Source organism: Penaeus vannamei, chromosome 2, assembly GCF_042767895.1.
Source record: "Penaeus vannamei isolate JL-2024 chromosome 2, ASM4276789v1, whole genome shotgun sequence".
NCBI lineage: Eukaryota > Metazoa > Arthropoda > Malacostraca > Decapoda > Penaeidae > Penaeus > Penaeus vannamei.
This window is the reverse complement of record NC_091550.1, coordinates 14595853-14603423: the sequence shown is the minus strand read 5'-3', so window position 1 is coordinate 14603423 and position 7571 is coordinate 14595853. Positions and strand designations below refer to the sequence as shown.

General features: G+C 41.1%; 1 protein-coding gene across 1 annotated transcript in view; it reads right to left on the bottom strand.

Annotated features, from left to right (window-relative positions):
* The window catches only part of LOC113809881 (uncharacterized), a 20603-nt gene extending 20177 nt beyond the window's left edge, over positions 1-426 (bottom strand). The window contains exon 1 of the mRNA XM_027361558.2: positions 325-426. The gene's annotated coding sequence lies outside the window, so the exon portion shown is untranslated. The remainder of the gene's footprint in view (positions 1-324) is intronic.
* Between the last annotated feature and the right edge of the window lie 7145 nt (positions 427-7571).

Genomic DNA, 7571 nt, shown 5'->3' with positions numbered 1-7571 from the left:
GGTGATCGTTCCCAAACAACTGTAACTAAACCAATAAAACACTAACTTAAAGATGACAAGAACACATACCATCTAGTAGTTTAACCCTGAAATCAGCAAGAAAAACACTTGACAAATCATCAGCTCAAATAATTTACCGAGTTTAAAAATCAAAAGATGAATTCATTCGACAATATTAACACGCCGATGGGTACCTTATTCGGCATCCACTTCAAAATCCCTAAAATTTAGTTTTACAATGTACATAAATCCCACAATTATCATATCAATCGTTAAATCACAACCTGGACCCCCTTCTACATCAATATCATCACAAAAAATTACCTTTTGCCGCTTCTTCAAACAATAATTTTGCGGTGCTTTGAGAGAAGTAATTCTATCTTAGCAACAACGCCATAAAGGGGAAGTTAACGTGTCGAGATCAAATATATTTAGACCCGTATATTGTTACTTGGAAAATGGTTTCAAGCCAGGAGTAAGCTGGCTGGCATATATAGAAGTTAACATTTCCTTATAGTTTTAAACTTAAGAGCCACGGGTTTATTTGCAAATTACTTGATTTATTATGAGAAAGGATAATAAATTGTTGTACGTAAATGTGATTCTGCAAACGTTGTGTTGTTTTACATGAAGAAATGTGTAATATATGATTGTTAAATGCTATTTCTAAATTGCTATGTGGTTCCAATGTTTTCACCTTAGTTTTGGATTTCTGATTTTGTGTCAAAAATGTAAAGAAATTAATTGTATTGTAGGCAAAGAAAAAACAAGTTCGGGGCTAAGGAATGGCATGACTGTATAATCTAAAACAAGAAAATGCTTTATTTTGACAGGAGTACGGCTGCGTCTACACCAAGCGAATTGTTTTGTTTTGTTTTCAATGCAACTCTAATAATTTTGAATCAACCATTCTCCGTTGACGAAGTCAAATTGTCAGAATCAACAGGCAGTAGTAGATAGGCTTCCTTTTATTACGGGCTGACTCGACGTAGGGTGGCCGTTAAACTTGTTTTGGGTGCATAAAATTAAAGCTAGAAGACCTGAATATGGGAGTTTTGCAAATTTATTCCCAGCTTTGGTAGAGAAAGTTTATGATTTTAGGATGACTACAAAACAATTTGAAATGCTAGTGGAGCTGACTGTATCATTTATAAGGAATCAAACAATATACGCCGACGTGTGCGTATGTCCTTCACAGGCGCGATGCCACGATACCCCTCCAAAGGTCACAATTCGTCATTTCACTCGGCAGAATGGAAAAAAAATACAGTTTACTCGGCAAACTTGGTGGTCGGCATAATTTAAGAAGTCAGTGATCATGGTTTGTAACTCGAAGTTTTCATTTTCACTTCAATTTGGTCCTTTTCGAAACAAGATATTAAAAAGTATTGAGTGTGGATTTAATTTTTAAAATGTTACTCGGTAACCTTGCTCCCGACCCCCCCCCCAAAAAAAAAAAGTTTTCTAGCGTCGCCCCAGACAATCCCTCGGCCCATCACTAATTCCTCACGGCAGGTCTCGTCGAGCTGTCCTAGCCTCATCCATGCAGGATTGTCTCGTGAGGAGACAACCCGATGAGCTAGGTGCCCGTGTGTATCAAGGAATGGGAGTCCGGAGGGTACAAGGAAGATGTGCGGTTGGAGAGACGGGTATGGAGACAAAGTAAGAAGGTTTGATTCTCCTACTTGTGTTGTTTATAGCAAAAGCATGAGGAATGGGAGCTAAACAACACACCTGGATTTATTTGATTCAATATAAGATTGATTGATTACTTGAAATTATATGCTGCGTCAACAGCTAAGGCTATATGCGACGTATGCGTACTACATGTTAAAAAAGATAAAAACTTCGAAAACATGTATGCACAATAAATACAAGCTAAATATGTTTTCATATTTTCATTTACATTCTGATTGATGGTTAATGGCTAAAAAATATGTACTAGGCATCTAAGCTCACATAGCATATCGGTAAAGTATTGTGGCGAAAATGATAAAAATGAATTACGGTTAAGATTAAGTGTTAAATGTGAAAGGCTATAGTGCTATAGGATAGTATGGCAAGGAAAAGGGTACATAGGGGGGGTGCAAATAAAGTAAATCGGAGATTAGTAAAGGAAAGGGTAAAGGGCACAGGGAGATTGCATGAAATGGGGTATCTTTTGTTGGGAAAGCTATAGGAACATTGCTTTAAGGAAAAACTGGTACAAGAGCTATTATGAAATAATCAACGGGTAACACGGGTAAAGATGGTGGTTGGAGAAGTAGCAGGAGAAGAATCTGGGGGATGAGATAAGGGGACTGGAGAAGGAGGTGAAGTATCAGGAAGAGCGTCAGGAGGGGAGGAATCCGGAGAAGGGCCCTGTTGTGACAGAAGGGATTCATGTGAGTATTTCGGTGGGAGAGGTGAGGATAATGGATAACGAAAAGGGAATGGTGTGCATGGAGAATGTAAAGATGGGATATTGGGATAGAATGGTAGGAAGAGGGGTAAGGGAACTTATGGGGGAGGAGGATGGAAATCGGCAAATACTTCGAATACAGAGGGACTAGGAATAGAGAGATTGAAGCGAAACATTATTTGGGTCACGTCTAGGATTTTTTTCTGTCTTCAAGAGTTTCATGAGATTTGGGTAGGGAAGTCTGAGAAACAAAGGATCTCTTGTGAGGAGGAAAAGGGATCGATGTTCGAGAAGCAGAGGAAAAGGAGGATATAGGAGAGGGTGTAGAAGGCGAAGATGGAGTAGAATGCTTAGGTGCAACAGGTAACGCGAGGGGAAGGGTAGACATCGGAGAAGTGGTAGAAATTGGATTAAAGAACGGAAAAGGGATTTGACTGGGAGATAGGGGCAACAGAGTTAGGGTAGTTCAGCGTAGAGGGAAGAGATACTGGGGGAGATGTAGAAATATCTTTGTGGAGACGGCGAGGGGTGAGGAAGGCTAGAGGTAGTGGAAGGACGAGGGCGGGAGGAAGATAGGCTGGTGTGGAGTGGAGTAGTTCTGTGGGAGGGAGGACAATAAGGATGAAGAGTAGTAATAAGGGAAGTAATAAATGGAAGAAGACTGTGCAGTAGGAGATGGAGAGGAGAATATTGGGAGAGAGGAAGGGGTGCATTCTAGAGGTTGAATAATAACCTGGATGGGTGGTTTGAAATGAATAGAATTGTCAGTACACCTCGAGGAAGGGGTATCAGTACCAGTGGTCGGAGCCGTGGTCAAAGGAGGGGCAGGGGTCGGAATACCATCAAAATCAAATTCAGTTAGGATAGTTGATGAAGGGTAAATAATCTTTATCATCGGCCATGGTGAACCTGAAAATGGGGCAAAGAAAAGTAAGGGAAAGACAATCAACCAAGAGAATAACGTGCCTATGGCTCCCGAAGGCCGTTCATGACTGACACAAAGTCAGCCTTATATCCTTTCAGGAAGCCTTTTACACCTTAGGAATGGGACAGAAGGAGAGAATGAAGATACGGAAGAGGAAAGTGGGAGAAGAAAAGACTAAGCAAAATTAGTTGAGTCGAGAGTTGAGGCCTACGGTAGGAGTGATCCCCTACATTTGTCCTCAGTCTCTGTCTCCTAACCCCCCTCTCCCTCCACAACAACGAGCAAGGTATTGGAAGGGAAATGCATTCTGGGAAATTAAACACTCAAGGAAATATATAACAAGTGAATTTTGACAATCATTAATTGTTAAAATAATTAGTTCCCCAAATTAAAGTCTCCTAGCACAATCCGGTGTATATGGTGGAGATAGGTCTATGGTCTAAGAATTCAGCACACATTTCCACTGTATGGGTTCCTGGCACCCCTTACGAAGAAGGCATCACCTCCAACCGTTAACCACCCGTGTGTCAGTCTTTTGTGTCCAACAATTCTATTCGTTCCTAAGGTATTTATTCTCCTACAGTTTGTTGTTAGAGGATGCTTCCAGTGCACTTTCCACTTCTTACGAATGCAATTTTTGTCACTATGATTTATGTCAGTGTCTGGGAGAGGGAAACGAGCATCACGGATTTTGAGTTTTCTTGGCCCTCTGCTCGTTCGTTCCGACGGGCGCAGTGCGAATGAGCTTAGGCCACAAGAATGAGTTTTACGTCCGGGCCAAAATGAAAACTGATGCGGTTGGTTTTCATTATTCATTCTTTATTTCTACAAGCATTTAAAGAAGAGAACAACAGTCATCAAATTACATTTTTGCCACTTTTCATTTATATTTATTAGGAAAAGTATTACCTCTAAAATGCATGACGAGAGAATAGCTTTTAAAGTCCGGATTTTTTTTCTGGAAATCATGAAATTTATTGAAAATGAAACTTTTTGACGGGCGTTGTCGGGACCTGCGGGCGGTGAACGCAAAACTGGAACTTTGATTCTCATGGTCTTTTGGTGATCTTTCATACTGACTTCACTGCATACCAATCTTGATACACTCTGCACCGCCTTTGGGTGTAACGAGAGAAAGCTGTTGGTGACAGGCTTTGCACTACGAGAGTTGTAATCTGGCACAGTGGAACCTCCTCGGTCATCTTGACTGCTATGAGCATGGTATGTGACAGTGCAGTGAAAATCAAGACTGATGAAGAAAGACTGCTAACAACGAAATTCCTACACAGTATTATAAAGCACAGTATGGTCTAAGCTCCACTGGACTGGTACAAGGATGTAACTTACGAGTATAATACTGTGAAAGACCTAAATTTTCGCTGGAACAATATCTCAAAAAAACAATATATGAAGGGCACAAAATAAACAATAATAAAGACGATGAATCAAGGCAAAAGAAAACATGTAACCAAGCCTGTAAAAGCCAGTAAAACAAAGAACATAAACAAGGCAAAGAAATAAAAGAAAATCCAGTAAACGAAGGAAACAAGAGAAACGAATTAAAAGACTTCACGAAATAAAAAATAGAAGAGGGAGAGGGAGATACCTGACAACACCCCCCCCCCCCCCCGGAAAACGAAGAAAACAAAACAAAATACACAACTGAGACAAAAACAAAGGCGAAGGAAACAACAACAAAAAAACACAACTGAGAAATCAGACAAAAACAGACGAAGGAAACAAAAAACATGGAATAAGGAAAAATCAATAAGCAAAGACAACGAAAGAAAGAAATAGAAGCTGAAGGGAAAAAAAGAATATGTTGAAAAGACAAAAAAATATATTTAATCACGAAAAACGGAATAAAAAAGGGGAAACTTTCATAAACTACAACGAATGACCCGGGTAATGATTTTTGTGTAACGAAGCATGTAAACAGATATAAGGGGAAGGGCAGAGGAGAGAAGCGAAGGGCAGGCATGCTGGAACGGGGATGGAAGATAAAAAGACCCATGAGGCCAGGATGAGGGGAGTAATGAGACGTTTAAAGGGAGGGAGGAAGGGCCGATATGACGCGAAAGAGGGGAATCATGAGGCAAGAGTGAGATGCCGTGAGGCTTAAGATACACAAAGCAGGAGAGACAACGATGAGGCAAGAGAGGGAAGTCATGAGGCGAGAGAGAGAGAGTGAGATGCCATGAGGCAAGAGAGGGAACTCATGAGGCGAGAGATAATGAGACATCATGAGGCAAGAGACACACAAAGCGAAAGAGACAACATAAGGCGAGAGAGAGTGTGAGATGCCACGAGGCAAGATACACAAAGCGAGAGAGAGAACACAAGGCAAGAGAGGGGTGTCGTGAAGCGAGAGAGATGCCATGAGGCAAGAGAGAGGCGTCATGAGGCGAGAGATACACAAAGCGAGAGACAACGTGAGGCAAGAGAAGGGTCATGAGGCAAGAGAGGGGCGCCATGAGGCAAGAGAGGGGCGTCATAAGGCGAGATATACACAAAGCGAGAGAGACAACGTGAGGGGAGTCATGAAATGAGAGAGAGTGAAATGCGATGAGGCAAGAGGGTGGAGTCATATGGCGAGAGAGAGTGCGTGAGATGCCATGAGGCCAGAGATACTCAAAGCGAGAGAAACAACGTGAGACAAGAAAAACTGAGGCTAGATACATAAAGCATGAGTGAGGCCAGAAATACTCAAAGCATGAGAGACATGAGGCGAGGGAGGGAGGTATCATGTGGTCAGAAGGGAATGTCAAGGCAAATAGAAGAAAAAGCCAATTTATATGGTGAGAAAAGGAAATGAAGTGAGAAAGAGAAGCTATGAGACAAGAGAAAACATAGTCATGAGAAAGAAGGGAAGAAGTCATGAGGCAAGATAATGAGGAATCATGCAGCAAATGAGAAAAGACTCAAAGGAATAGAACAGCGACAAGTCATGAGAAAACATAAGTGACTCGTGTAGATAGTTTTTTTTAGTGAACATATTTTGCATAGGACAAACCCAGTAAAAATCTGACAGAAATATAAGGAGAAAGGCACTAAAAGTTTCTCTCTACCCCCATTTCTCGCATTAAAAAATCTACTCAACTTACCCCTCAGATATTCAAAATTAAACTGGATATCCTTTGGTATGATACCCACTTTCTTGGTGCTAACAGAAATCTCCTAATCCCAAAATCTACCAATATCTGATCATGGAGCCACATTAACCCCTGGCAAAGTTTAATCACAATTTGTTGAAAACCTATTTCATGATCCTTAACAATTTCATAACTTGGACAGCTTGAATTGTATATACAAGATAAGGTCTTCATATCATAATTTTACAAATTAGAGAGAAAACTGTGCAACACAGCTGTGCAACACAATGCTCTGGAGCAAATACTGATGTTACTATGACAATAATACTGGTACTATCAATTAGAGTAATAAAACAAGACAAATATTTGAAAAGCAAGACAAAGGTTCTGGAATAATAGCAGATACACCTTCATCTACAAATTTCAAAAGCATAATAAAAGAAAAAAGGAAAAATCATGATGATTAATGGTTAAACGCAAAATAAATGTGCTAGACATCTAAGGTCATATAGCACTATAAGAAAGTATATTAAAGGAGGGGTGAAGGGTGATAGTTGCTATACGTCAACTATTTAGAGTAATCTTGAAAGGTTAACGATGGGCAAAGGATTTGCTGTGTAAATGGGCTATGGTGGGTCTAGGTAAGGGAATTACATAAGGGCTTCACATGTTTATCCTGGAGGGGGTGGAAATGATAGAGGGAATGGAGGGCGGGAGAATGTACGTGTAGTTGGAGTTGAGGGGGTGGCTTGTGTTGGGAGGGAGTAGGAGGAGGATGGGTGTCGTAAGAGGAGGGAGGAGTGTAGGGGGAATATGAGTAGGAGGATGGATATCGGTAGTATTAGGAGGATGGATATCGGTAGTAGGCGGAATTGAGGGGGTTAGGTTGTGTTGAGAGGGAGTAGGTGGAGAGGGTGTAGGTGGAATATGAGCAGGAGGGAGATGGATATCGGCAGTCACTTCGAGTGTGGAGGGAGCACGAGTTGTGGAATTTTGTGTCTCCAGCATATAGCTTTGAATATCTTCCATAGTTTCTGCAGTGGAGTTCCTTGGAGAGTTTTGTGAGACAAAGTTTTTTCTTATGAGGAGGGGAAGAGGAGACTGGAGTTTGAGGAATATAGGCAAAGGTAGGTGGAGGCGAGTATGCGATAGG